Below are 25,588 nucleotides of genomic sequence, written 5' to 3'. Positions count from 1 at the left end.
CCCGGGTCCCCGGGCTCTCTCCAGGCCCCTTCCCGGATCGCGGCTCGGCCAGAGACCCCCTTGGCCGGGCAGCCCTATCTGCGGAGCGCTTACCGTGTGCGGGGCGCCGTGCCGGGTCCCCCCCTGCCTTCGGGGAGCTGCCTCCGATCCGGTCTCCACCAGCCCGGGTCACGTCGACTCAGTCGCCGTTGCTGCGCTGTGGGTCGGTCGGTCACCGGCATTTGTCGAGCGCCCGACGCGACGACGACGACGACGAAGACGACGGCATCCGTTAAGCGCTCGCTCGGTGCAGGGCGCCGGAGGGGACACGGGGCGATCGGGTCGTCCCGCGCGGGGCTCCCGGTCTTCGTCCCCAGCGAGGCCTGCGGGGCCCAGGGAGGGGAATTAGAACCCGGCTCCCCGTTCGCGCCTTCCGGTCCGATGGCGCTCGCCAAGGGCGGCGGGCGGGCACCGGACCCGGGATCGGAGCCAGCCGCTCGGCACGGAGTAAGCGCTCAACGGACACCGTCGCCGTTATCGCGATTGCTCGGTGGAAGGGGCCCGGGCTTCGGAGTCAGAGGTCGTGGGTTCGACCCCCGGCTCTGCCACCTGCCTGCCGGGTGAGCGCGGGCGAGTCGCTTCCCTTCCTCTGGGTCTCAGTTCCCCCATCTGTAAAATGGGGATTAACCGTGAGCCTCGCGTGGGACGACCCGATGACCCCGTGCGTCGTCGTCCCCCCCCCCCCCCCCAGCGCTTAGGACGGCGCTCGGCACCTAGTAAGCGCCTAACGGATACCGACGTTATCGTTACTGTTATTATCGGGCTTGTAGCTGCGGTTTCTCGAGCGACGCGGAGGGGAATTAGAATTCTCCTTTGGCGCTCCGGGGCAGCGGGATATCGCCTTTCAGCGACGTCCCCTTCTCAGAGGCCCGCGGGATGGTGGCGGGGGAGGACGGGAGCGACCCTCGGGGGAGGCGGCCGAGCGGGGAGGTGTCCCGGGTTCCAGTCCCGGCCCCGCGTCCGCCGGGTGACCCCGGACCGGTCTCTTCGCCGCTCCCCGGGTTCCCTCGTTCCGTCGAATGGGGATCGGGACCGCGAGCCCCGCGTGGGTCAGGGACCGCGTCCGACCTGGTCGACGTTCACGCGGCCCGGCGTCGGGTACGGTGCCGGCCCCTCCGGACCCGCCGAGGGCTGGGGAACGCGTCTGCCGATCGCCTCGATGGACCCTCTCCTAGGTCCCGCCCTTCTCACGGGGCCCGGAGGACGAGGTGACGAGGCAGGGTGTGAACGGGAAAGGGAAAGCGGAACCGCGTTCGAGGCGGCGTCCCTGAGACCCGGCGGGTCGACCGGGGGCCTGGGAGGCGGCGGACCCGGGTCCGGGCGACCTCGGACGAGTCACTCCCCTTCCTCCGCGCCTCGGCCGTCGTCCCCTGGGAAGCGGGGATCGAGGCTGGCGGGCGGCTCGCGTGGGACGCGGACCGCGACCGGCCCGATTTGCCGGCGCCCGGCGCCCGCCCCGTGGGAAACGCGGGGCAGATGTCGTGAAAGAGAAGCAAGAGGGGGGAGGAAATGGACCCAGATCCGAGCCGGAAACTCGGTTCTCGGCGGGGGGGGGGGGGGGGGGGGTTCTCCCCGGTAGCCGTCGAACTAAAACCTCCAAAAGAAGGCCCCGGTCACGGCCGGGCCCCGGACACGGCGATCCGGACGGAGGACTCGGCTCGGCCGAATCCTCGTCCGGTCGGGCACGACGTCGCTTTTCCTCGTCTCCCCGTCGGCGGGGCGGGCCGTAAGAGGAGCGGTTAACGTTTGCCGGCCGCAGGCGGTGCTCTGGAAGCCAGGAGAGGGCAGAGGAGGTCGGCCCGCGCGCCCTGGATAAACGTTAACCTGGAGAAAGCGCCGTGGAGAGCTTTGATTTCCTCCCTTTTCGTTTTCCGTCCCGAGTACGCACCGACGGGGACGTCCGCCCCCGACGGCGCGGCCCGGGATCCCCCCTCGGGTCAGAAGGACCCGGGTTCCGATCCCAGCTCTGCCGCCCGTCCGCCGCCGGACGTCTCCGGGCCTCGGTCACCCCGCCTGTAAGACGGGGATTGGGACCGCCAGCCCCCGGTGGGGCAAGGGACCGTGTTCTGCCTGATTAGCCCCTCTCTACCCCAGCCCTTAATCCGCCCCTGACAGGTACCGGAACTAACGGGACCGTCCTGGTCTTTTCACGTTTTCGGTCGTAAGCACGACGGCGTTCGTTAAACCCTCACTGGGTGCCGAGCGCCGAGCCGGGGCAGGCGAGGCGATCGGGTCGTCCCGCGTGGGGCCCGCGGTCTTAATCCCCGTTTTGCGGATGAGGCAGCCGGGGCACCGAGAAGCGGGGCGACTCGCCCGGAGCCACGCGGCCGACGCGTACCCCGTGCCGCTCCGCCGAACCGACCCTCTGCCCCCAAATTTGCTTCTCTGCCTACCCGCGGCGGCGTCTACCCTCGGCGCGATTTCCGTTTCTCGGTCGAAGCGCGTGGCATCCCTTCGGAGAAATTTCCCCCTTCTGCGGTCCCGGCCGGTACAGAGGAGCCAGACCCTCAGCCGGATCCTTCTTAAGCGACGGTCGTTCAGTGGCATTTCCTTTGCCCGTACCGCGTGTCAGACGCCGGCCCGAGCGCTCGGGCGGGTGGAAGCTAATCGGGCCGGATTCGGGTCCCGCCCCGCCCGGGGCTCCGCAGGCTAGAAGTCGAGTAAATTCAGCTCGCGTCTGCCCGGTGACGGTGCCTGGCACGTGGTAAGCGCTTAACGAACACCGCGTCCCGAAAAAGAAAAAGGAGTTCATTCAGGAGTATTTATCGGGCTCTCACTGTGTGCAGAGCACCGTCCTGTCGTAGCTTCACGTCATCGGTACGGCGCGTCACAGATACCGTTGAGAGAAAGAACAGCGACGGGAGCGTCGCGTTACGCTAACAAGCCCTGACCTGATCATCCCGGGCCCACCCCAGCGCTTAGTAAGTGCTCCAATCCCGTCCTTGTCACGATCGCCGCCGTTACCGGGGTTGAGCTCGGTGACACCTCCCGCGACCCGCTGGGCCGGCGGGGTTAATAAGGCAGCCGTAGAGAACGGACGAGGAGGCTCTCGGGAGAAGAGCGGTCGGCTTCGCCGCACGGCCCCCCCCCCCGCCCCCCGCCCCCGCGAATCGCCGCTAACCGGGGAAGGAGCCGCCCCTCCCGCAGTCTCCCGTTTCCTCCCGCTCCCGGGACGTCCCCGCCCCGGACGTCCCGCCGGCCCCCTGGGCTCGGAAGGTCCCGCCCCGCAGATCCTCTCCTCTGCCTGCTGGGTGACCCCGGTCGAGTCACCTCACCTCTCCGGGCCTCGGTCGCCTCATCCGTGCGATGGGGATGGAGAGCGTGAGCCACCCCCCGCGACGCGGGCCGGGGACCGAGTCCGCTCGGTACGGCGCCCGGCGCCTCCGATTCAGTTCGGTCCTGCTCGGCGAGGGCCGAACCGTGGGCGAGACGCTGCCGGGGGTGGAGTTCGCGACCGCCCGACCCCCGGGCCCGGGCCCTAGCCACCGGGCCGCGCTCCTCCTCCGGCCCGACGGGGCCCACAGACACGTTTCCCGCTCGCGGAGAGCCTCCCGCCCGGCGCGTCGAGGTACGGGTCTTCGGATCGTGTGATTTACTTCAAAGGAAACGACTCTGGGTTTCACCCGCCTCTGCCCCGGTGCTCAGAACGGCGTCCGTTTACTGCCGTCCTCTCCCAAGCGCTCGGCACGGCGCCCTGCGCCCGGTAAGCGCCCACTCAGGTCGACCGAATGAGCGAGAACGCCTGGCGCCGTGAGAAGACGAGATAAGCGGCGAATCCCCATTTTGTAGGCGAGGGAACGGAGACCCCGAGTAGCGCAGTGACTCGCCCGGGGCCCCCCTCCCCGCGAGGCCACGCCGCCGCTCCTCGCCCGGTCGCGGGGCCGCTGGGTCGGTCGCTCCTTCGCCGCCGTTTATCGAGCGCCCAACCGCGCGCGGAGCACTGGACCGACGGCTTGGGAGAGGACCCCGCGACGGAGGCGGTCGTCACCTTCCCTGCCGGCGACTGGGCCTGGGCCCCAGAGGGGAGAGCGCGGAGCGGAAACGGAACGGCGCGACCTTCTCATTTCTCTCCCGTTGCAGGATCTTCGGGATCCGGTACCGGAGAGGTCCGTACGGGAAGAGATGCGAGTCGAGGCTCGACGTTTCAGCGGAGGTGATCTAGGGAGCGGGAAGCCGCGATAGTCCGAGAAGTGGCCGCCTTGATCCGGGTAAGGAGAGTCGGATTTGAAAGCCGGTCCCGGCCCCGGTAGCCCCTGGCGTCTCGGGGTGGCTTTTCTTTCAGGGGACGTCATCCGCGGTGCCCCGCGCCTTCCGGATGCCGTCCAAACCCGTGATTCCCTGGGGGAGACAGGCAGGGGTTCGGAAGCGGAGATGTCCAGCTCTCGTTCTTTTGGGGGTAGACCTCCTTCGACGCTCGGGCCACCTCCGATCGCGTCATCTCTACGTCTTAAGAAGAAAAAACCGAAACGAAAAGCCCCGGGTCGGTCGTAGACGCTTCCGAATCGGAGCTCTTTCAGGAAATGGCAGAAGGGAGAAGGCGGGCCGTCATCTGACTGGAACGTAAGAACCGGTCGAGACGCGTTCAAATAAAAATAGAACCTCGAGAGGGCGATTGTGGATTCTGGCAAATCTGGGAGAGAGTGCGAGTCAGTCTCCTGCAGGTTCGAACCCGCCTCTCGCGAAGGGTGAACTTTCAACGCTTCACCCCCGGCCCTCGTCGCTCTCTCCCGTTTTCCCGGCCTCCCCCCACCCCCCGGCCCCCCGTAGTATCTCCGCCCCGGCCCCAACCGGCCCGGGGCGCGGGATCTGGACCCCGACCTTTTAAATTTCAAGGAACCGTTTTAACGAGCCGTGACGTTCACGGGAGAAGCCCGTGGAGTTACGCGGTGTCGTGGGCGCGGAGCCCGCCGGGGCCGGGGGGGGGGGGGGGGGGCCTCTCGTCGGGAGCCGGACGTACGTGGCGTAACGGGCCCGGGAATCAGAAGGTCGTGGGTTCGGGGGCCGGCTCCGCCGCGTGACCCTGGGCGAGTCGCTCGGCCTCCCGGCGCCTCGGTCGCCTCGTGGCGTTTACCGTGCGCAGAGCGCCGTCTTAAGCGCTTGGGAGAGGACCGGGGAACAGAGTCGGTAGGGACGTCCCCTGCCCGCCTCGAGCTTTCGGTCCGGAGGGGGGGACGGGCGTCGGCGGGAGCGAAGAGACGGCGGCGAGGTGAATCCGGGGACGCCCCGCGGAGGGAGCGACTCTCTGGAAGGGCCTCGAAGGCGGAGGGGGACGTGACGGGAGGGAGCCGATTCGGGTAGCGGATCGCACGGGCCAAGGAGGTGGCGCGAGCGACGGGTCCGAGGCGCGAGAGTCGGCGACGACGACGACGGTACCGCTTAAGCGACCGTCCCGAGCACCGGGGGAGAGCCAGGCTGATCGGGTCGGGCGCCGTCCCCGAGCCCCCCGTTTTCCGGCCGAGGCAACCGGGGCCCGGAGAAGGGAAGCGACTCGCCCCGGGCCACCCGGCGGGCCGACCGCGGCGGGAGAGAGCCGAGGGAGGGAGTTAGAGAAGGGGGGATCGCGGCCCCGGGGAGGTGGAGCAGGCGAGGGCCGAATGGGAAGCGTGTGGTGATAGAGGAAGGGGGGGGGGGGGGTGTGCGGGGCGCCCGGCGGCGGCGGGAAAGGGACGGGGGAGATGGGGCGGCAGCCGGAGGGCGGGTGCGGCGGGACGATCGACGGCTCTCTCCCCACGGCGCGTGCCGACCCGGACGGCGGTCTCCCAGCACTCCCCCCACGGGTGCGACCGGGTGAATAACCTGCCCTCTGGGTTCCTTCCGTCCTCTCCCTCCCTCCAGACCCCTGACGGGCGGGGAACGTGTCCGTCCGCCGATTCTCTTGAATGGTACCCTCCCGACCGCTCGGTACAGAGCTCCGCACGTAGTCAGCGCGCGGCGTACACCGCCGATCCAACCGCCGGATCGGTCCCGAGCCCGGGGAGGGAAGAGTCAGGTCACCTCCTGGTAACCCCCGGCTCGCTGAGCGCTCCCTACGCGCAGAGCGCCGTACCGGGGGCTCGCGACGGACAGCTCGGCAACGGGGAGGGCCGATCCCTGCCCGGCGGGGGAGACGGACGGCGGAACCGAACGGAACGGAACGGGGAGTCCGGCGTCGACAGCGGCCAGATAAACGGGATCACGGATGTGGGCGCGTCGTTAACAGAAGAAATGGATTAATAACCAATCCGCACAGATGCGCACGAGTGCCGTGGGGAGGGGAAGGGGGAAGGGCGGAGGGGGGCAGTGGGGAGGGGAGGAGGAGCAGAGGGAAGGCGGGGGCCTTGGTTTCAATTCAGTTCCGCCCTCCGGGCGGTTCTTTCGAGCTTTAGAAGAGCGGTTCGGATCCTCGATGATATCTAGAAGCCGCGGAAAGTTCGGTTTCCGTTGTTTACGGTACTGACCGAAAGCTCTCGGTGGGTGCGGTTTTTCCGTTTTTTCACGGTATCTGTTAGGTGCCGGGGTAGATACGGGTCGATCGGGTCGGACCCGGTCCCCGTCCCCCGTGGGGGCTCCCGGTCTCGATCCCCGTCTTCCGGACGCGGGAACGGAGGCCCGGAGGAGGGAGGGGACCTGCCCGAGGTCGCCCGGCGGACGGGCGGCGGGGGCCGAATCGGAACCCGTGACCCTCCGGACTCCCGGTCCCCGGCCCCGCGCTCCAGACCGCGTGCCCGACCTGATGATCTGCCATCGAGCTCAGCGTCTGGTACGGCGCCTGGCAGGTGGTAAGGGCCCCGTCGACCGGTGCCGTTAAGAAAACTGATAAAAAGGGACCGGAATTCACGACTTTCACGGCGGTTCACGGTCGCTCGTTGGCTCGTTCATTCAGTCGTACTTAGCGAGCGCTTACCGTGTGCGGGGCACCGCGCGGAGCGCTTGGGAGAGGACGATTCGGCGTGGCTCGGCGGAAGGAGGCCGGGTCCGGGAGCCGGAGGACGTGGGTCCCAATCCGGCCCCGCCACCTGGCAGCCGTGTGACCGTGGGCGAGTCGCTTCACTCCTCCGGGCCTCCGTTTACCGCGCCCGTAAGACGGGGATGAAGACCGTGAGCCTTCAGTCTGATCCCCCAGCGCTCGGAAACGGCGCTCGGCACATATTAAAGCGCTTAACGGATACCGAAGTGGTGATCCTTCTCCGCCGCGTGACTGTGGGCAAGCCACCTCACCCCTCGGTACCTCGGTTCCCTCGTCCGTAAAATGGGGATTAACTGTGAGCCTCGCGCGGGACGGCCCGATCCCCCTGGATCTCCCCCGGCGCCGGGAACGGCGCTGTGCCCGTAGCGAGCGCCTAACGGGTACCGACGCCGTCGTTATCGTGACCGGCGAGGGACCGTTGCCCGCGAGGCACGATCTAGGTGGTGCTCGGGAGGACCGCGCTTAGCGTGACTTCCCGACCGGAGATGTTGAAATAAGTATTCCCCCCCCCCCCCCGCCCCGGGTCCCTCCCTCCTCTGGCTTTGCCCTCCGAGGAAATTTCGAGGCCGGAAGGAAGGTGCGGGTGGCTTCTCGACGGAGAGGAGGGCGTTGGTTTTACGGTCCCAACCCCGGACTGGTCGGGAGAGTCGCCTCGAATCAGTAACCGCCGGAAACGGGGCCTCGGATTCCCCGGGGCGACTCCTTTCGAACGTCCCGTGGGCGACCGAGTCGCAGAGGTCAGAGAAGAGGAACCGACGTTTCGCGCCGGGTGCCGAGCGCTCGCTGCGCGCAGAGCCCGCTGAGCGAGCGGCTCTCTCCCCGCCTCGCGGTCGACGGGGGAGCCGGGCGTCGATAGAAGTCCCCGAGAGATATCCGTCCGTCGGGTCGCACGTATCGATCGCTCGCCGTGTGCGAAGCGCCGTTCCGAGCGCTCGGAAGAGTATTGGGACGGAAGGAAGGGAGCTTACGGTCTAGGGGGGGAGACGGACGGGGACCGGAAGAGAGAGATGACGGATCTGGACGTGAGCGGCGTGGGGCTGGGGAGGGGGGGGTGAATGAAGGGAGCGAGTCGGGGCGACCCGGGGGGGGAGGGGAGAGGGGGGGGCCGAGTCAGGGAAGGCCTCTCGGAGGAGATGAGGCTTGGGACGGGGAGCCGTCGTCCGCCGTGGGTAGCGAAGGGCCGAGAGGCCGGCGGCGGGGTGAACGTGGAGCGCTCTGGGTCGTCTTTGCTACGGTCCCGTGGGGTCCGTGGGAGCGCGTGCCCTAGACGCGTCAGCGTCGACGTGCTCCTCCCTTTCGTCACTCGCGTCGAAGACGACGGCGTTCCGGGAGTCCGACCGTGGACTTGGAATCCTGGCCGGCAATCTGCGAGGGGGACGTCTCTTAGAGATCTCAAAAGGGCCTCGTTTGGCCCGTGGGAGGAGCCTCGGCCTACCCTGCCCTACCTGCCGGCTATTTTCCCGAGTTCCCGGTGGGTCTCTTCCCTTCGGAGGGGTAGGCGGAAATAGAAGAGGCCTCGCGGTGGGCAGCAGTGCCCGTCCGTCGCTGCTCCGCGCACGGGACGCGCTCACGGAATACTGCCGAGCCGGTGAACGAAGCGGAAGCGGGAAGGCGTCTGCCGACTCTGGCGCGCCGTCTCGGACGCGGGGACGCCGAGGATGCTCGAAGCACTCTGCCGCCCGTAAGCCTTTCGTCGAACGGTGCGGCTCTGAGGGCGCCCGCTCCCGTTCTCTGGATGAAGCGTTAGTCGAGGTCCCCTTCGCCACTCCGACGCGAGCGTCCCGTCACAGAGCCGCCCCGTCTCGGTCCGAGCCGCCGCCCGCCCCGTGTGAAATCTGCCGTAGGAGGGAGAAGGTCGGCGGGGGTCGGCGCGAGACCCCCGCGGCTCCCGGGGGTTCGGACAGGCGCTCGGATGTCCGCACCCGACTCCTAACAGGTCGGGAGCCGCCGTCTGCGAGGGCGGGCGAGGAGCGGGATCGCCCGACTGGCTTCGCCTGGTTTTTAATCGGCTCCCGATCGTCGGCCCCGCTGTGGTTTTCGCTTTTCCGCCGCTCTTGCGGGCGGCCCCGAAGACCGTCACCGGCCTGTGTCCCCGAAGTCGTATTTCGGTCTCTCTCCGTCTCCCCGTCTCTGTACGTCTCTCACGTAGGCCCGCGCCCACCCCTGCCCGGACGCTCTCTTCCTTCCGTCGTCGCCGGCCGATCGGTCGGTCGACGGTATCGATTGCTTACCGCGCGCAGGGCCGCCGCGCTGGGCGCTCGGGGGACTCGGTCCCGACAGGGTCGGCGAGGCGCGTTCCCCGCCCGCGGGCGAGCCGACGGCCTGGAGCGTTTACTCTGGTTGGCGCCCTGGCCTGTAAGCTCGTGGTGGGCGGGCTCGTTTCCGCTCCGTCGTCCTCTCCCGAGGGCTCGGTGCAGCGCCCCGCGCCCAGCGAGCGCTCGGGCAGCAGGACCGAGCGAGCGAAGGCCCCGACGGGGCGACCGACCGCCGTGCTTCCGAATTTCCTCTGCGTTCCGACCCTTTTCTCTCCCCCGTCGTCTCCCCCCTCACCCCGTCCAGACGCAGAGCTGCTGTTCCGGCTCCGCGAGCTCGGTGCCCGTCCGGGGAGATAGCGTCCGAGCGGCGTGACGGGCCCTCCGTTCCTTCTGTCCTATTTGCCGAGCGCTTGGGAAAGTACAGCGCGGCGAGAGAGAGAGAGAGAGAGAGAGACGATCCCTGCCCGGAACGAGCTCACGGTCCCGAGGCGGGGAGGGGCGCCGGTGTGAGAAAAGAAGACTTCCGCGTAAATGACTCGGGTGGCGGATCCAAACCCGAGCGCCCGTGGTAAGCGGTCGCCCTCTTCTTCGACCGAGCCGTGAGGTGTAAATCCTTGGGAAAGAGAGTTGCGGAGACCGGGGGGCCCGCTCCGGACTTGGAAGGTCTGCATTTGAGCTCTTAAGGCCAAGGGAGAGGCAGAGGCATTTGGCTTCTCGGCGTGACCTGGAGAGACGGGTCTGAATTGAGAGGAGTCGACGCGGTAGGGAAGGGATTCCTAGCGGGTCGGCCGCCCGACGGGAAGCCGTCGCGTGCGGCGTGGCCCGGTGGGAGTCGGAAGGACCCGGCGTCTCCTCCCGGCTCCGCCGGCGGCTGGCGGCGTGACCTCGGGCAGGTCGCCTCGCGTCGCGGGGCCTCGGTTTCCTCAGCTGCGAAACGGGGAGGCCCGCCGCCCCGCCCGCTTCGACCGCGCAACGGGGATGGCGTCCGACCCAACCGAGTCGCACCTTCCCCGGTGCTTAGGACGGCGCCGGCCGTACGGGTCGACGCGAGAAGCGGCCTGGCGGAGCGGACAGGGGAACGGGCCCGGGGGTCGGGAGGTCCCGCTCGGGTCCCGGTTCCGGCTCCGCCGCGCGACCCCGGGCGGGTCGCTTGGCTTCCCCGGGCCCCGGTTCCCTCATCCGGGAAGGGGGGGATCGGGACCGTGAGCCCCCCCCGCCCCCCCCCCCCCCCGGCCGTGGGACGGGGACCGTGTCCGACCCGGTTCGCTCGGATCCGCCCCGGTGCTCGGGGCGGTGCCCGGCGTGCAGCGGGCGCCCGCCGAATACCGCTGCGGTTAGTGGTGATAAATGCCCTGATGAAAAAATGCTTAGAAATGGAGTCCTCGCTTCCCCGGTTGGGAGGAAATTCTTCGGACCTTGTTTTCTTCACAGCCGCAGAGGCCCGCAACCGTAGGCGAGGGACGGGCCCCCGCCTCTTTCGCCCCGACCGGCTTTAAGTCCGACTCCGGTTCAGCCCGCCGTGACCGGGGGGAGATCCCGGTGAGACGGGTGTCGGACGCAAGGCCGTTTCCCCTCCCGCTTCCTCCCCGATCCTCCCCCGTCACCGCCCGGCGGCGCTTCCGCGTCGCCTGAAGACTCGGCTCCTCGACCCGGTCGCCCCCGGGGGCGTTTACGGCCAATCGGTCGGTGGCGCTGAGCGGGCGCTTCCCAGGGGCGCAGCGCCGGACGGAGCGCCCGGGAGGGGAGGGCGCAGCAGAAGCAGCCGACGCGTCGCCGGCCCGTGGCGGGCTTCCGGGTCCGAGGGGGGGGACGGACGGGAGCGGATAATCCAACTCTCCTCCCGTCCCCTCCCCGCCGTTTATTTTTGGTGGGTGCCTCTGCCCCTCGCTGGGGCGTGAGCACCCGGAGGGCGGACGTGTCGTCTCCCGACTTGGTCGAGTCGGCTCCGCCCCGTAGCGGCTCCGCGGACGCGTCCCGTCGTCCCGTCGCCCCGTCGTCCCGTCCCCCCGTCCCCCCGTCCCCCCCGTCCCCCGGGGCCCCCCGCCTCCGTCCGCCGCCGTCCCGGGAGCGGATCCGGAGAGTCTTCCCGGCCCAGACGCGGAAGCGGTCGACCGCCGCCTCCTCCCGCGCGGTCGGCTCGAGCCTCCGCCCTCGACTCGGGGGACTTCCGTCCGGCCGCCGCTCCGCCCTCCCTCCCGTCGCCCGGACCGCCGGGCGACGGGAAGCTCCCCCGGGCGCCGTCCCGAGAGGGGAGCGCCGGCGTGCTCCGCCGAGAGCCGAGTCGCGTGCTCCGCGCGGCCCGCGAGCCCGATCGAGATCGTCGGCCTGTCGGCCGATCGGCCGTGGCGGTCCCCGTGTGGGCCGGGGACGATCCGGGTCGGCCGGCGGTGATCTGCGATGGCCAGGGATCCCCCCGTCGTCGATGGGCGGGATCGAGCGAGCGCTTCCGGACCGCTGTACCGAGCGCCCGGGGGAGGCCGGCGCGGCGGAGTTGGCAGACGCGTCCCTCGCCCGCGGGGAGGGCGTTCAGGGAGGGCCCGCCGCGGGCAGAGCACCGCGCCGAGGGCTTCGCGCGGCGGTGCGGTTGGGAGGCGCGGAGGGTCCTTGGGTTTCGTTTTCGAGGTCGGCCAGAAGCGCGTCTTCTCTTCGAGCGCCCCTCGGACAGCGTGGCTTCCAGAGTCGGGGGCCCGCACGTTTTCCCATTCAAGCGTTCGGTGGTGTTTCCCGAGCGCTCACTACGCGCAGCGCGCTGTACTGAGCGCTCGGAACGGACAGGTGGGCGCCGGAGAGGGACGGTCCCCGCCCGCCGACCGGCTGACGGCCCGTCGCGTCCGCCGAGGGCTCACTGTGCGCGGGGCGCTCCGCCCGGCGCTCGGGAGAGGGCGGGACGACGATGAAGAGCCGGAAGGCAGCCGGGGGAGGCGCGGAGGGGAAGGGCGGAGAGGAGAAAACGCCCGGGCACTTGGGCCCCCTTTTAGAGTCCCGTCGCCGGGACGCGCGCTCTCCTCCCCGTCCGAACCGCTCCCGACCTCACCCGGTCGCTCCTCCTCTCCCGCCTCCTCCTCGCTGACCTCCCCGCCTCCCGTCTCGCCCCGCTCCCGTTCCTCCTCGCCGCTCCCGCCCGGATCCTTTTTCCCTCCCCGCTCCTCGAGAGCGTCCAGCGGGTGCCCGTCCGCCTCCGCGTCTGAGAGGGTGAGAGTCCCTCGCCGTCGGCTTCTGAAGCGGTCGCCCCGCCGCCCCCCCCCCCCGCCCGCCCGCCTCACCTCGCTGTTCTCCCGCTCCGACCCGGCCCGCGCGCTCCGCTCCCCTCGTGCCGACCCTCTCGCCGTACCTCCGTCTCTTCTTCCTCGCCGCCGACCGCTCGCCCGTCCCTCCTCGGGGCCGACGGACGGTGCCTCTCCCCCCGCTTCGAAGCCCGCCTTCCCCGACGAGACCCACGTTTCCTCTTCTCCCTCTCCCTTCGGCGTCGCCCCGACTCGCTCCCCTCCTTTACCCCCTTCCCCCCGGCCCCCGGCCCCGCGACGTTTGGCACCCGTCCTTAATGTTTCTCCTTTCTCCCTGCCCAAGCTCGCCGTGGGCGGGGAATGTATCTTTTGTGTCTTGTCGCGGTGTCCCCTCCCAACCGCTCAGCAAAGTGCCCTGCGCCCAGGAAGCGCTCGGTAAATAAGGGGGGGCAGCGTGGCCCGGTGCAAGGAGCCCGGGCTTCGGAGTCGGAGGCCGTGGGTCCGACTCCCGGCTCCGCCACCCGTGGGCCGTGTGACCGTGGGCGAGTCGCTCCGCTTCTCCGTGCCTCGGTCCCCGCGTCCGTAAAACGGGGGTCGGCCGCGAGCCTCACGTGGGACGGCCCGGTGACCCCGGATCCCCCCCCCCCGCCCCCCCCGGCGCTCAGAACGGTGCCCTGCGCAGGGTAAGCGCTTAACGAACACCCCCGTTATCATTAAACGGTCGATTCACTGAAGAGCGGTGAGGTTCCGCCGCCCGTATTAGTCTTTTCGCGTAGATGACGGTTCGTCCGTTCATCTGCAGATAACAGCGATCCGAAAACCCGTGGGGTTCCGGCGCCGACCGGGTGCCACTTCAGGTGGTCTCGCATCTCCCCGTGCCCCGCGCCCCGTCCCGCCCGACGCTTTCCCCAACCCCGACGTCCGATTGCCGGCTCCTCTCCGTGCCCCCCGGCACTTCGACCGTGGGCATCCCGAAGGATCCGGGGCCTTCTCACGGTATCCGTCGGGCGCCTGCTACGTATCCGACGCCGCTCCGGGCCCCGGGGCGGCTCGGAGTTCATCGAATCGGACCCGGTCCCCGCCCCACCCGGCGCTCCCGCTCTAAGCGGGAGGGAGGACGGGGGCCGAACCCCCCGTTTCCCGGGTGAGGGGACCGCGGCCCGGACCGGCGAGGCCACTTGCCCGAGGTCACGCGGCCGGCGGTCGGCGGGGCCGGCATCGGAACTCGGGTCCCCCCGGCCCCCGGTGCCCGCGCGCTCTCAGGCGGCCGGCGGCGCTCATCGAGCGCCCACGGCGTGGCGGAGCGCTCGTACCCGCCTCTCGGGAGCGTACGGCCGCCGGGGCCCGGAGGGGAGGCGGACGTTAACAGACGGAAATAGGAAGATGGTGTGCGAGTGGGGTCGGGAGGGGGATGAACGAAGGAGCGGGGGCGGGGCGGCGCCGAAGGGAGTGGGGGGAGAGGAGGAGGGTTGAGTCCGGGAAGGCCCCTCGGCGGCCGCTTCACGCACCGTGGGAACTCGGTCCCCGTGCTTTCCCGTGCCGTCGTCCCGGGGGAGGGGCGGAGGCGAACGTGGATCTCGGCCACCCGTGCGGCGCGCTCCCCGTCGTTCGGTCCTGTCGACGGCGCGGCCGTACCGAGCCCCCCGTCTCGGTCCCCGTTTTACAGGTGGGCGACTGGGGTCCGGGGAGGCGAAGCGACTCGCCCGAGGTTCACGTGGCGGGCGGGCGGCGGACGCGCTGCTTCTGCTCGGGTTCATTTCCCCTTAGCCGGCGACGGAAATCGGGCGTCGGGAGTTGGGTGCTTGACGGGCGGCGTCTGGCCGAGTAACGATCGGGATAACCGCGGTGCCCGTTAAGCCCCCGCCGAGCTCCGGCGTGGATACGGGTCGGACGCGGTCCCCGTCCCCGTCCCCCCCCCCCGTGGGGCTCGCGCCCTAGCCCCCCGTCTCGCGGATGAGGGAACCGAGGCGCGGGAGCAGCGAAGCGACTCGCCCGAGGTCACCCGGCCGGCGGACCAGACTAGAACCCGGGCCCTCCCGACTCCCGGGCCCGGGCTCCGTCCGCTAAGCCGACGTTTTCTTCGCCGGGCGATCGAGCGAACCCTCCCGTTTGTCGGGAGGAGGAGGGCATCTCCTCCTCCCCGCTCCTGTATCCCGCGACCTCCCGAGCGCTCAGTACGGCCCCCCCCCCCCCCCCCCCCCGGCGCCCGGTAAGCGCTCAGCAAACACCGCCGACGGGCCGGTCGGGGGCCACCTCACGAGACGCCGCCAGGGTGACCCGAGGTGTCGGCGTGGCTCAGTGGAAGGAGCCCGGGCTTGGGAGTCAGGGGTCACGGGTTGGAATCCCCGCTCGGCCGCTCGTCGGCCGCGTGACCCGGGCCGAGTCACTTCGCGTCTCGGGGCCCCGGGGACCCCCATCTGTCAAATGGGGACGAAGACCGCGAAGCCCCACGGGGGACGACCCGATCCCCCCGCGTCGACCCCGCCGCTTAGAACGGCGCTTTGCACCCGGCGAGCGCTTAACGGACGCCGACGTTGTGATCGTTGTTGTTCTTATGTCCGTGAAGGAGTCCGAGCTCCAACTCAGTTCCCGATCATCGAAAACCCTGAATGCGTCGAGAGGAAGGCGGCGGGTCGAGGGAGCCCGGGCCCGGGGGAATCGGGCGGACCCGGGCTGCGGTCCCGGCTCTGCCGATCGCCGGCCGCGTGACCGGGAGCGAGTCGCTCGACTTCTCCGCGCCTCGTTTTCCTCAACTGTAAAGTGGGGGTTCGATTCCCCGGTCTCCCCCGCTCAGACCGGGGGGAGATGGGAGGCCAGCGGGTTGTCCCGGTGGGGCTCACGGTCTTGATCCCCATTTACAGATGAGGGAACCGAGGCCCAGAGAGGTACCTACCCCCAGCGCTTAGAACAGCGTTTGACGCGTAGCGAGCTCTTAAAGCCCCATTCTCTGCGGAACGCTTGACCGGGCACCCGATGGGCGCGCCCGATCCGAGCGAAACGTCTTTTGTCTCGGTTCGGGGACAGTCGCCGTGACCCACGGAAGGACGGTCGGGGACGGGTCCGCTCACGAGAACAAGACACTCCGTCCGTTCCGTAGTACTGATTGAGCGCTCACGATGCGCAGAGCGCCGCGCAGCGGCGCTGGTCGTGGCGTCGTTTATTTAGCGTCCGTTTTACCGTGGCGAACCCGACGGTCCCCTCGGCGGCGGCTCCCGGCCGGTCTGGAAGCCCATCGGTGGGCTTTCGGGCGCCGTCCCGAGCGCGCGTCCCCCGTCCGCGACCGGCCCGCGGTCCGGGGAGGGGGCGGACGGACGTTAAATCACATCGGGGGGGGGGGGGGGGGCGACGACAGAGTAGGGCTGTGTTTGGGACCGGGCTCTCTGTAGCTTGGATGTGGGAGACGAGGGGAAGAGGAGTTGCCGTGGGATTTTAGGCAAGGAGCCCCAAGCAGCCGGGATGGGGCGGGGGGCGGGATGCGAGCCGAGGGTGGAATCGGGAGCAGCGAAGGGAAGCGGTTCGGCCCGGAGGAGGGAGCCCCGGCCCGGGAGTGGGAGGACCCCGATCCGGGCTCCGCCGCTCGCCCGCCGCGTGACCTCGGACGCGTCGCTTCTCTCTCCCCGGGCCCGGGCCCTCGCCTGCTCAACGGGCGGTCAGTCCCCCGCCCGCCGCCGCGAGCCGCACGTCGGACCCGATCGTCGTCTAGGGGCCCCGGCGATCGCTACGACGTCGTGCGCGCGGGCGAGCGCCCAGTAGAAGCCGTCGGCGGGTTACGGCGTCGGGCACTGGCCGAGTACCGGAGCCGTTGTCTCGGCGGACCGGAAAGGGACCGGGTCTCGAATGACAGCCGGGGTGGGTCTCGGAGGGACGGCGAGCGGCCCGGTGGAGCGGACGGAGCCCGGACCGGGGAGCCGGAAGGTCGCGGGTCCGGGTCCCGGCTCCGCCACCCGTCCGCCCCGTGCGACACCTCGGGCGAGGCGCCTCCCTTCTCTGGGCCTCGGTTCCCTCATCTGGAGAACGGGGATCGAGAGCGCGAGCCCCCCGGGGGGACGGGGACCGCGTCCGACCCGGTTCGCCCCTCCCCGCCCCGGCGCTCGGTACGGGGCCTCGGCGCCATAGTAAGCGCCCGGCAGATGCCGTCGTGTCGGGAAGTGGGGCGAGGGGAAAGGTGGGGGTCGGAGGAGAGGGGGCGTAGGGCAAGGAATAGAAAAGCCGGTTGTGGGGAGGTCCGCGCGTTCATTCGGCGGCATCTGTCGAGCGCCGACTGCGTGCACAGCGCTGTACCGAACTCTTAGGGGAGTACGGTAGAACGCCGAACGGATAGATTCCCGGCCCACGGCGAGTTTAGGGCCCAGAGGGGGGAGGAGGACGTCAATAGAAATAAAACTAGTGAGAGATCCGGACGGCAGCGGTGTGGGCCAGGGAGGGGGGATGAATAGAGGGAGCGAGCCCGGGCGGCGCAGAGCGGGGCGGGAGGAGACGGGGGGGGGGGGGGCTCGGGGTCGGGGAGGGCCCCTCGGGGGAGACGGGCCCTCGGTGAGGCTCGCGAGCCGGGGAGAGTCCGTCGGCCGCGGGCCGCGGCGCGCGGAGGGAGGCGGTCGGAGATCCCTCCGGGCCCGCCGGCCTGGGCCGGGCCCGGGGGTCCGAAGGAGCTTGAGTTCCGATCCCGCCTCAGGCCCCCCCCCCCCCCCCCCGCCCCGTCCGCTCTGTGACGCGGAGCGAATCGCCCTCCCTTCTCTGGGCCTCAGTTGCCTGCTCTGGAGAATGGGGAGTAAGACCGCGAGCCCCACGTGGGGCAAGGCCCGCGTCCAACCCGGTCTGCTCGCGTCCACCCCGGCGCCTGGCGCGGAGCCCGGCGCCTAGCGAGCGCCTGAGAGACGCCTCGGTCATCGCCGTTTCCCAGCTGGCTCCGGAACCGGGGCGCGGGATTCTCGAGGGACCGGACGGACAGGCCGCGGGCCCGGTTCTCCGCGGGAGGGAGGGAGGGAGGGAGGCGGGGCCGAGACCGGGAGCCCCACGTGGGACGGGGACTGCGTCCCACTGGATCTGACCCGGGGCCTAGTACGGTGCCCGGCGCCCGTTAGGCTCTTAACAGATACCGTTAAAAAAAAAAAAAAAACCCACGAAACACAACAGAAAACAAAAAAGCCTGAGCTCTGAGTCCGGGGTGTTTCTCTTGCCCGGCGGGAACTTCTCGTGTGGTGAAAAGCGTTAATCGCTCGTCCGGGAGCACCTGTCCTCTCTCTCTCTCTCTCTCTCTCCTCCTTTCACTTCCGGGCACGCAGACGCCTCAGAATTGCAGAACCGGAGGCTCCTCCGAGGCGGAGGCCCTTTTTTTTTTTTTTTTTTTCCGTTTTTCGGAACTCGCCAGCCTAGGCAAATCTCGCATACGCCATCTCATTTCCCTACACTTCCTCCAGTGTGCGTATTGCCATGAGATGATGGAAAGCGACCCGTAACCGGAAGGCCCGCCGCGGCTCGACGGGCCGCTCCCGGCGGGTTGGCGTCTCCCCCTCTCCCCTCCCGCCCCTTCTCCCCGTCCTTTCTTCCGTCCCCCTTTCCCGCCGCCTCCCTCGGACCTGAGCGCTCTCGGTCCGGTGCCGTGCGCAGAGTAGGCGCTCAAGAAAGACGATCGAGCGAACGGGTGCCGGGGTGCCCTCCCCGGATCCCTCTCCTCCCCGTGACGTCTCTCCCGCCGTCTCCCATCCGTCCGTCCGATGGTATTTATCGAGCGCTCACCGCGCGAGCACCGCCTCGGGCCTCCGGAGCTCGTGTTTTCAGCTCTTACCCTGTCCCGGGCGCCGCACTGAGCGCCGGGGTGCGGTACGGGACGATCGGCCCGGACGCGGTCCACGTCCCGCCCCGGGGCTCCTGGTCTTAATCCCCGTTTTGCGGACGAGGGGGCCGAGGCCCGGAAGAGCGGAGCGGTTTGTTCCTCGGATGGCGCTTGAGCGCTTACTACCTGCCGGGCGCCGGGCCGAGCGCCGGGGTCGCCGCGTCGGAGGGAGGGGAGTTTGATCCCCCTTTCAGAGGTGAGGCGACTGGGGCACCGAGACGTCGAGGCACCCGCCCGCGGTGGCCCGGCGGACCGGTGCCGGGGTCGGGGTCGGAACCTCCGCGGGCTCACGGTCTAGAAGGGGGGGAGACGGACATCGAAACGAGTCAACGGGCATCGACAGCATCAACGTAGATAAATCGAATCACGGATATATACGCGTCGGAACCGGTAAAGAGGCGTTACAGTAATAAATAAGGTTACGGGTATTCGTTCACTCATTCCGTAGTATTCATCGAGCGCTTACTACGTGCGGAGCGGAGGAGCGGGGCGCGCGGGCCGGGCTGGAGGGGAGGGAGGAGGGGGCCGGGGGCTGGAGGGGAGAGACGGGTCGGCGGATCGGGCAGGAGGCCGGTGCGGTGATCTAGGAGGGAGCTGCGCGAGCGAATGACGCTTCCAGGGGAGCGGCCGTAGGTGGAGAAAAGACGGGGACCCAGAACCGGACCTCGAGGGACGGGGGCGGGAGGCGGAGGGGGAGCCCGCGGAGACGGGGAACCGGCGGCCGGAGGGACGGGAGGAGGACCGGGGGAGGACGGAGCCGCGGAAGCCGAGGACGGATGACGTTTCCGGGAGGAGGGGGCGGCCGCGGGTGGCGGGGGCGGCCGGGAGGCCGAGGAGCGTCGGGCCGCCGGGTTCGGCGAGGAGGAGGTCGGCGGCGGCCTCCGAGGGGGCGGTTCCCGTGGAGCCGGGGGGACGGAGGGGGTCGGGGACGGAGTCGGAGGAGGGGAATCCGAGCCGGCGGGTGCGGCCGGCCGGCTCGGGGAGTTGGGAGAGGGACGGCAGGCGGGAGACGGGGAGGCGACCGGAGGGAGCCGGGGCGTCGAGGGAGGGTCTTTTGAGGGCGGAGGAGACGTGGGCACGTTTAGAAACCGCGGGGAAGGAGCCGTCGGAGAGCCGACGGTTGACGGCGCCCGGTCGGAGAGGGGGGAGGGGAGGGGCCGGGCGTTCAGGGGAGGTGAGAAGGGATGGGGTCGGATGCCCGGGGGGGGGCGGGAGATCTCCTCCGGAGATGGTGCCGGGAAAGAGGGGAGAGTAGAAGAGGTCGCGGGAGAGGGGAGCTGCCGGAGCGGGGTCGGGGAGGTTTCGGGAGACGGTGCCCGACGGCGTCCGTTTTGCCGACCGAGCAGGTGGCCGGCGCGCTGGGGTCAAGGGACGGGGGAGGCGGGAGAGTCGGGGGGGGGCCCGAGGGGGGAGTTGAGCGTCCGGAACGATCATGATAGGGACGACGACGTCGGTATTCGCTGAGCGCTCACTACGCGCGGGGCGCCGTTCTGAGCGCTGGGGTGGACGCAAGGGGAAGCGGGTCGTCCCACGCCGGGCTCACAGTCTCGGCCCCCGTTTTGCAGATGAGGGAACCGAGGCGCCGAGAAGTGAGGCGACTCGCCCGCGGTCACGCGGCCGACGGGCGGCGGGGCCGGGGTTCGGACCCACGACCTCGGACCCCGGAGCCCGGGCCCCCCGAGCCACGCTGCTTCTCTGGCCTCAACCGGCGAGGGCGTCACTAAGGATGGAGAGGCAGGTTTCGTCGGGCAGAGGAGAGGGCGGAGTTAAAGCGTGCGGGTTCCCCCTCCCCACCCCACCCCCCCCCCGGCGCTCGGGACGGCGTCCGCCGCGGAGTGAGCGCTGAGGAAATATCAGAGAAAGAAAGGAAGGCGAGGGGATCGGGCGGCCACACCCGGAAGTCTGCGGGGTCTGAGGAAGCCTGCCGAGCCGCCGGGTCCTCCGCTGCTTCGGGGCTCCCCGCGTTTCCGCCCCCGGGCGCCAGACGAACCCCCGCCGCTCCCCACCCGGGGGACCCTGACCCGCGACGGGGGCATCCGGCGGCAGGAGGTGAGGCGGCGCGGCCCGGCGGGGTAGGTCCCGGGCCCGGGAGTCGGAAGGACCCGGGTTCCGATTCCCCTGTCCGCCGTGCGACCCCCGGGCGAATCACTTCTCGCACTCTCGGCTCGGCGCCCGGTACGGCGCTTGGCGCGTGGTAGGCGTTCGGCGGGTACCGTAACTGTTATCGGGCAGGGGGAGGGCGGACCTCGGGGATCGAGGCGGGGGTCGCCCGGGAGGGGAGGCGGAGCGGACGGAGGAGCGTTCTCCCCGATGGACGCCCGAGGGGTCACCTCAAGACGCTCGGCCGGTCGGATCCCTCGAGCGCTTGGTCCGTGCGGGGCACCGTACCGAGCGGTCGGGGGAGGACAGCGGAACGGCAGCGGCCCGGCGCGGCGGGAGGGGCTCGGGAGTCGGAGGCGGTGGCTTCCCGTCCCGACTCCGCCGCCTGTCCGCCGTTGTGACCTCGGGCAAGCCACGTCACTTCTCTGGGCCTCAGTGACCTCATCCGGAAACATGGGGATTTAAAAAAATGCGAGCCCCGCGCGGGCCGGTCCGATCAGCCTGGACCTACCCCAGGATTTAGGGCAGCGCCCTGCGCGTAGTCAGCGCTCAAGCGCCATAATGATGATGATAACGATAACAGTGGACGGACACGTTCCCCGCCCGCGACGAGCTTACAGTCTAGAGGAAAGTCGGAGCCGGTTTGGGGATGACCCGGCGGTTCGAAGAGAAGTCAGGGTGTCCTCGGTCTTCCACATCCTCCGCTTGTATTTCCTAACGGCCCGGTCAGGCAACGTGTTACGACACGGATCTCGAGGGTGGGGTTGAGCTCTCTTCTTCCTCTGTATACCCGTCCTAACGATACACGGTGGGCAGGGAAGGTATTTACCTCCTCCGTTATATTCGGCACGCTGGTACCGGGCCCCTGGGACTCCCTCCCCCTCGACGACAGCCAACGGATCGTTTCCGTCCCCACCTCCGAGGCCTCGCCGGAGGCCCGTCTCCTCCCGGAGGCCTCCCCCCCCCCCCACCCCTTTCGGCGTCACCCCGACCTGCCCCTTTTATTCATCCCCCCCCCCCCCCGCCCCGCGCCGCTGACGTCCAGACCCGTCGTTTATTCATTTCTGCCAGTGTCCGTCCCCCCCCCCCAGACCGTGAGCTCGTCGCGGGCGGGGAGTTGCGTTAGCCCGCGCCGACGAATGCCGTCGACATCGTCCTTACGAAGGGAGCGGGTCGGGGTGACGCAGAAGGGAGTGGGCGAAGGGGGGGGGGGGCCGAGTCGGGGGAGGCCTCCCGGAGGAGGCGTACCCGCGATAGGGCTTTGAGACGCGGCGTGGCTCGGCGGAAAGAGGCCGGGCCCGGCAGGCGGCGGTCGTGGGTTCGGACCCCGGCTCTGCCACGCGACTGCGGGCGGGTCACGTCGCTTCTCCGGGCCTCAGTTCCCTCGTCTGTAAAACGGGGATCGATCGTGAGCCTCACGTGGGACGACCCGATTAGAACGGTGCTCTGCGCATAGTAAGCGCTCAACAGATGCCAACGTTATTATTATTATTATTATTATTATTATCATTGTCAAGCGCGGGGGGGGGGGGGGGCGGGGCGTCGCTGTCGGATCTGAGGAGGAGGAAGGGCGTTGGGGGCCGGAGGCGGGATGCGGGGGCGGCGCGGCGAGGAGGTCGGCGTTAAGGGGAGCGACGCGTGCGGGCCGGGTCCTTCGTTCGCCCGGTCGTATTCGTCGAGCGCTCGCTATGCGCAGAGCGCTGTACTGAGCGCTTGGAATGGACGGCTGGGCAACAGATAGAGACGGTCCCCGCCCGTTGACGGGCTCACGGTCCGATCGGGGGGAGACGGGCGGCGGAGTAACATCGTCACGCTCAATGGAATCAAGGGACGGAGCGCCTCGTGAACAAAACCAACAGGGTAGTAAATATTAAGTGATGTCGGCGTCTGTTAAGCGCCTACTACGTGCAGGGCGCCGTTCTAAGCGCCGGGGGAGATCCGGGGTCATCGGGTCGTCCCCCGCGAGGCTCGCGGTTCCTCCCCATCTTACGGGTGAGGTCGCCGAGGCCCAGGGAAGTGAAGCGACTGGCCCGCGGTCGCGCGGCTGACACGTGGCGGAGCCGGGGGTCGGACCCGTGACCGCTGACTCCCAAGCCCGGGCTCTTTCCGCCGAGCCCCGGGTAGAAATGAGCACCGTGCCGAGGGGAGGGGCAGAGGGGAAACGGGGCTCAGCCGAGGGGAAGGGGGAAGGGGGCGGGGGGGCGGAGGGGCGGAGGGGGAGCAGAGGGAAAAGGGCAGGCTCAGTCTGGGAAGGCCTCTCGGTGGAGGTGGGCTTTGAAGAGGGGAAGAGAGTCGGCTTGGCGGAGGCGGGGAGGGAGGGCGTCCCGGGACGGCGGGAGGACGCGGGCCGGGGGTCGACGGCGGTGGAAAGGGAGAAGGGAGGAGCGGCGAGAGGGGCCGAGGGGATGGAGAAGCCTCGAAGCCCGGAGTGAGCGGGAGAGAAGCGAGGTGAGGTGGGAGGGGACCGGGTGGCGGGGGGCCCCGGGGCCGACGGCGAGGATGCGAGGCAGCTTCTTCCACGTGGGCCGTGACGGGCTCGCCGAAGAACCGCCCGGGGGAAAGGCCCGGGTCTCCGGCCGACGAGGGGCGGGGGTCTCGCCGTCTCTTCCCCCGGGTGGGCGTCCGGACCGCCGAGCAGGTCGGCGGGGCCGCGCTGGCGGAACGGGATCGGAGGCCGTCCGGCCGGCCGCCGGGGGTGTGGATTAACTCCCCCTGGCGGGCCGGGAAGTTCCCGGACGGCGTCCGGCAAGGGCTCGTAAAAGCCTTGAGATTCGGGGCGGGGGGCGACCGTCTTCGGCGAGGAGCGGCGCGCGCGGGCTGGCCGACGGAGCCCCGGCCCGGGAGCCGGAGGGACCCGGGTTCTGGCTCCGGCTCCGCCACCCGTCGGCCCCGTGACCTCGGGCCTCGGTTACTTTCTCGGTAAAACGGGGATTCGGTCCGTCTCCCTTCGCTCAGACCGTGAGCCCGAAGTGGGACGGGGACGGGGTCCGACCCGGCCGTCCTCTGCCGACCCCGGCCCCCAGAGCGGCGCCCGGCGCAGCGTGAGCGCTCGACGGGTACCGTGAGCGTACGGCTCGGAGAGGCAGAAGGAACCCCGTGTTGAAAAGTTAAAAATAGGCCTCCGTTCACGCGGAGCGGAGTTCGTGATTTGCCGTCTCCCGCTCGGCGATGATCTGTCCGGGGTCGTGAGGTCCTGCCGTGACGGATCTGTCCCAGAGACGGACGACGGGGTGGACGGACCTCTTTCGCTTGATGTCCCAAGGGGGGTTTTCTTGTTTTCGTTCGAGTCGGGCACGGCCCCGTCGTGTGGTTTCGTTAGGGCAGGTGGATGGATGAGACTGTGGGTTTTTTTAACGGTATTTAAGTGCTCACTGTGGACCGGGCACCGTACCAATGGGGTAGGACCAGGCCCGTCGGGTTGGACACGGCCCCTGTCCCGCGTGGGACTCGTAGTCGTCACCCCCGTTCTACGGACGGGGGACCCGAGGCTCGGAGACGCCAAATATACCAACCCTCCGGCTTTGGGCTTCACCCCGGGCCCGCGGGCATTTTTCTCTCCGGACGGGCTCCGAAAAGTTTATTCCCTAGACCGGAAGGACCCCGGGTCTCCCCTTCTGGCGGCGAAACTTTCTCCGATCGAAGGGGGACTGTGCGGGGGGAAGAGATCGCCCTTGAGAAGCGGTGGCTCGACCGTTCTCGGGAAGGGTAGGCGGCGTTCTCTGAGCCGTCGATCGGTTTTAGTTAACGTGGGGAGGGTGATCGCGCGTCTCGGACGCGGCTCCCGATCTCGGGAAGCCCGGGGTCACGTCCCGCCTCCGCTTCCTGGCCCTGCCTAGTGGGCTCAGGGCCCGGGCCCGGGAGTCGGAAGGTCCCGGCTTCTAATCCCGGCTCCGCCGCTCGGCCGCCGCGCGGCCCTCGGCGAGTCCCTTCGCCTCTCCGGGCCTCGCCCCCTCTCATCGGCCGGTCGGTTGCATTCGCCGAGCGGCTGCCGTGCGCGGAGCACTGTACTAAGCACTCGGGAGCGTACAGTACAACGGGATTAGCAGATACGTTCCCCGCCCGCAACGGGATCCCGGAGAGGAGGACTGGGAGCCCCACGTGGGACGTGGACCGGGCCCACCCCGACGAGCCCGTATCCACCCCGGCGCTTAGGACGGTGCCCGGCACCTAGTAGGCGCTAAACAGCCACCCCGTTAAAAAAGAGAGACCACCCCAGAAACCCATCTTTTTATACTTAGCTGCTCTAATCGCTTCTCAAAACCCGGGTCTGTATGTGCATTTTTTTTATTGATGTATTTATCACTTCTACGTTTATCCGGCCATCCCGTTCATTTTTGCCACCTGTTGCATCCCGCCGTACGGAATGAGGCTGCTTTTTGTCGAGTGACTTGCCCGAGGTCACACAGCGGAGTCGACATTAGGACCCAGATCCCTCTGGCTCCCGGGCCCCTGCCCCATCCACCGGGCCACGCTCCTCGTCCCTGACTCTCCCCGTTTCCGCCCCCTTGAGCGAATCGGTGCCGTTTTCTTTCTCGCCCGTCTCGGCATCTGCGGAAGGAGCGGGAGCCAGCCGAGGTCCCGGGGGAGGAGGAGAACGCGAAGCTGTTTCGCTCCTCGCGGACCGCCCTCGGACCCCGACCGCCGGGCCCGGCGTGGTGCGCGGACGCCGGGCGGGCGGGGAGGTCGGGGGGGGGGGGGGGGGCGACCCCGGCCCGAACCCAAGCGGATTCGGCCGCCCCGGCCGCCAGCCCCCGCCCCGCGCGACCCCCCGGCGGCCGGAGGGGCCTCGGGAGTCTCGATCCGGACGCCCCCGGACGGAACGGGACCCGAGCTCGAGAGGAGGGCGGTCCCCGGCCCGTTGACTTTGTCACCCCGCCCTGTCTTTCGGGGCGGGTGGCCCAAGCCCCCGGCCCTGGAAACTCGAGTTTCCGTTGGGGAAGAGGGCGGAACGGGAGACTTCCCTGCGTTCTCCCGTCCCTCGCTGCCTTCCGTCTGCCTTCGGTCGGGGGCCGGGGGCCGGGGGGCGGACGGGAGCTGTGAGTTGCCGATCCGAGCCGGCGGCTCTTCGACCCTTTTCGGGCGTCTTTTCCGGGCATCTCGTTTTGTTTCTCCTCCCGGCGCCCCTCCCTACCCGCCCCAGAAAGGGGACCTTCCCGTCTGGAGACCCCGGGAAGGGATACGGGTGGAGCAG

The 25,588-nt window shown here is 69.6% G+C and overlaps 1 protein-coding gene across 1 annotated transcript in view; it reads left to right on the top strand.

The window, feature by feature from the left end:
- Positions 1-25,588, top strand: part of NUMB (NUMB endocytic adaptor protein) — a 107,632-nt gene that overhangs the window by 17,427 nt on the left and 64,617 nt on the right. The window contains exon 2 of the mRNA XM_039911308.1: positions 4,120-4,247. The gene's annotated coding sequence lies outside the window, so the exon portion shown is untranslated. The remainder of the gene's footprint in view (positions 1-4,119; positions 4,248-25,588) is intronic.

Source organism: Ornithorhynchus anatinus, chromosome 1 (genome assembly GCF_004115215.2).
Source record: "Ornithorhynchus anatinus isolate Pmale09 chromosome 1, mOrnAna1.pri.v4, whole genome shotgun sequence".
In the NCBI taxonomy this organism is placed as follows: Eukaryota; Metazoa; Chordata; class Mammalia; order Monotremata; family Ornithorhynchidae; genus Ornithorhynchus; species Ornithorhynchus anatinus.
The sequence above is the reverse complement of the archived record's forward strand: the minus strand, read 5'-3'. Positions and strand labels throughout refer to the sequence as shown.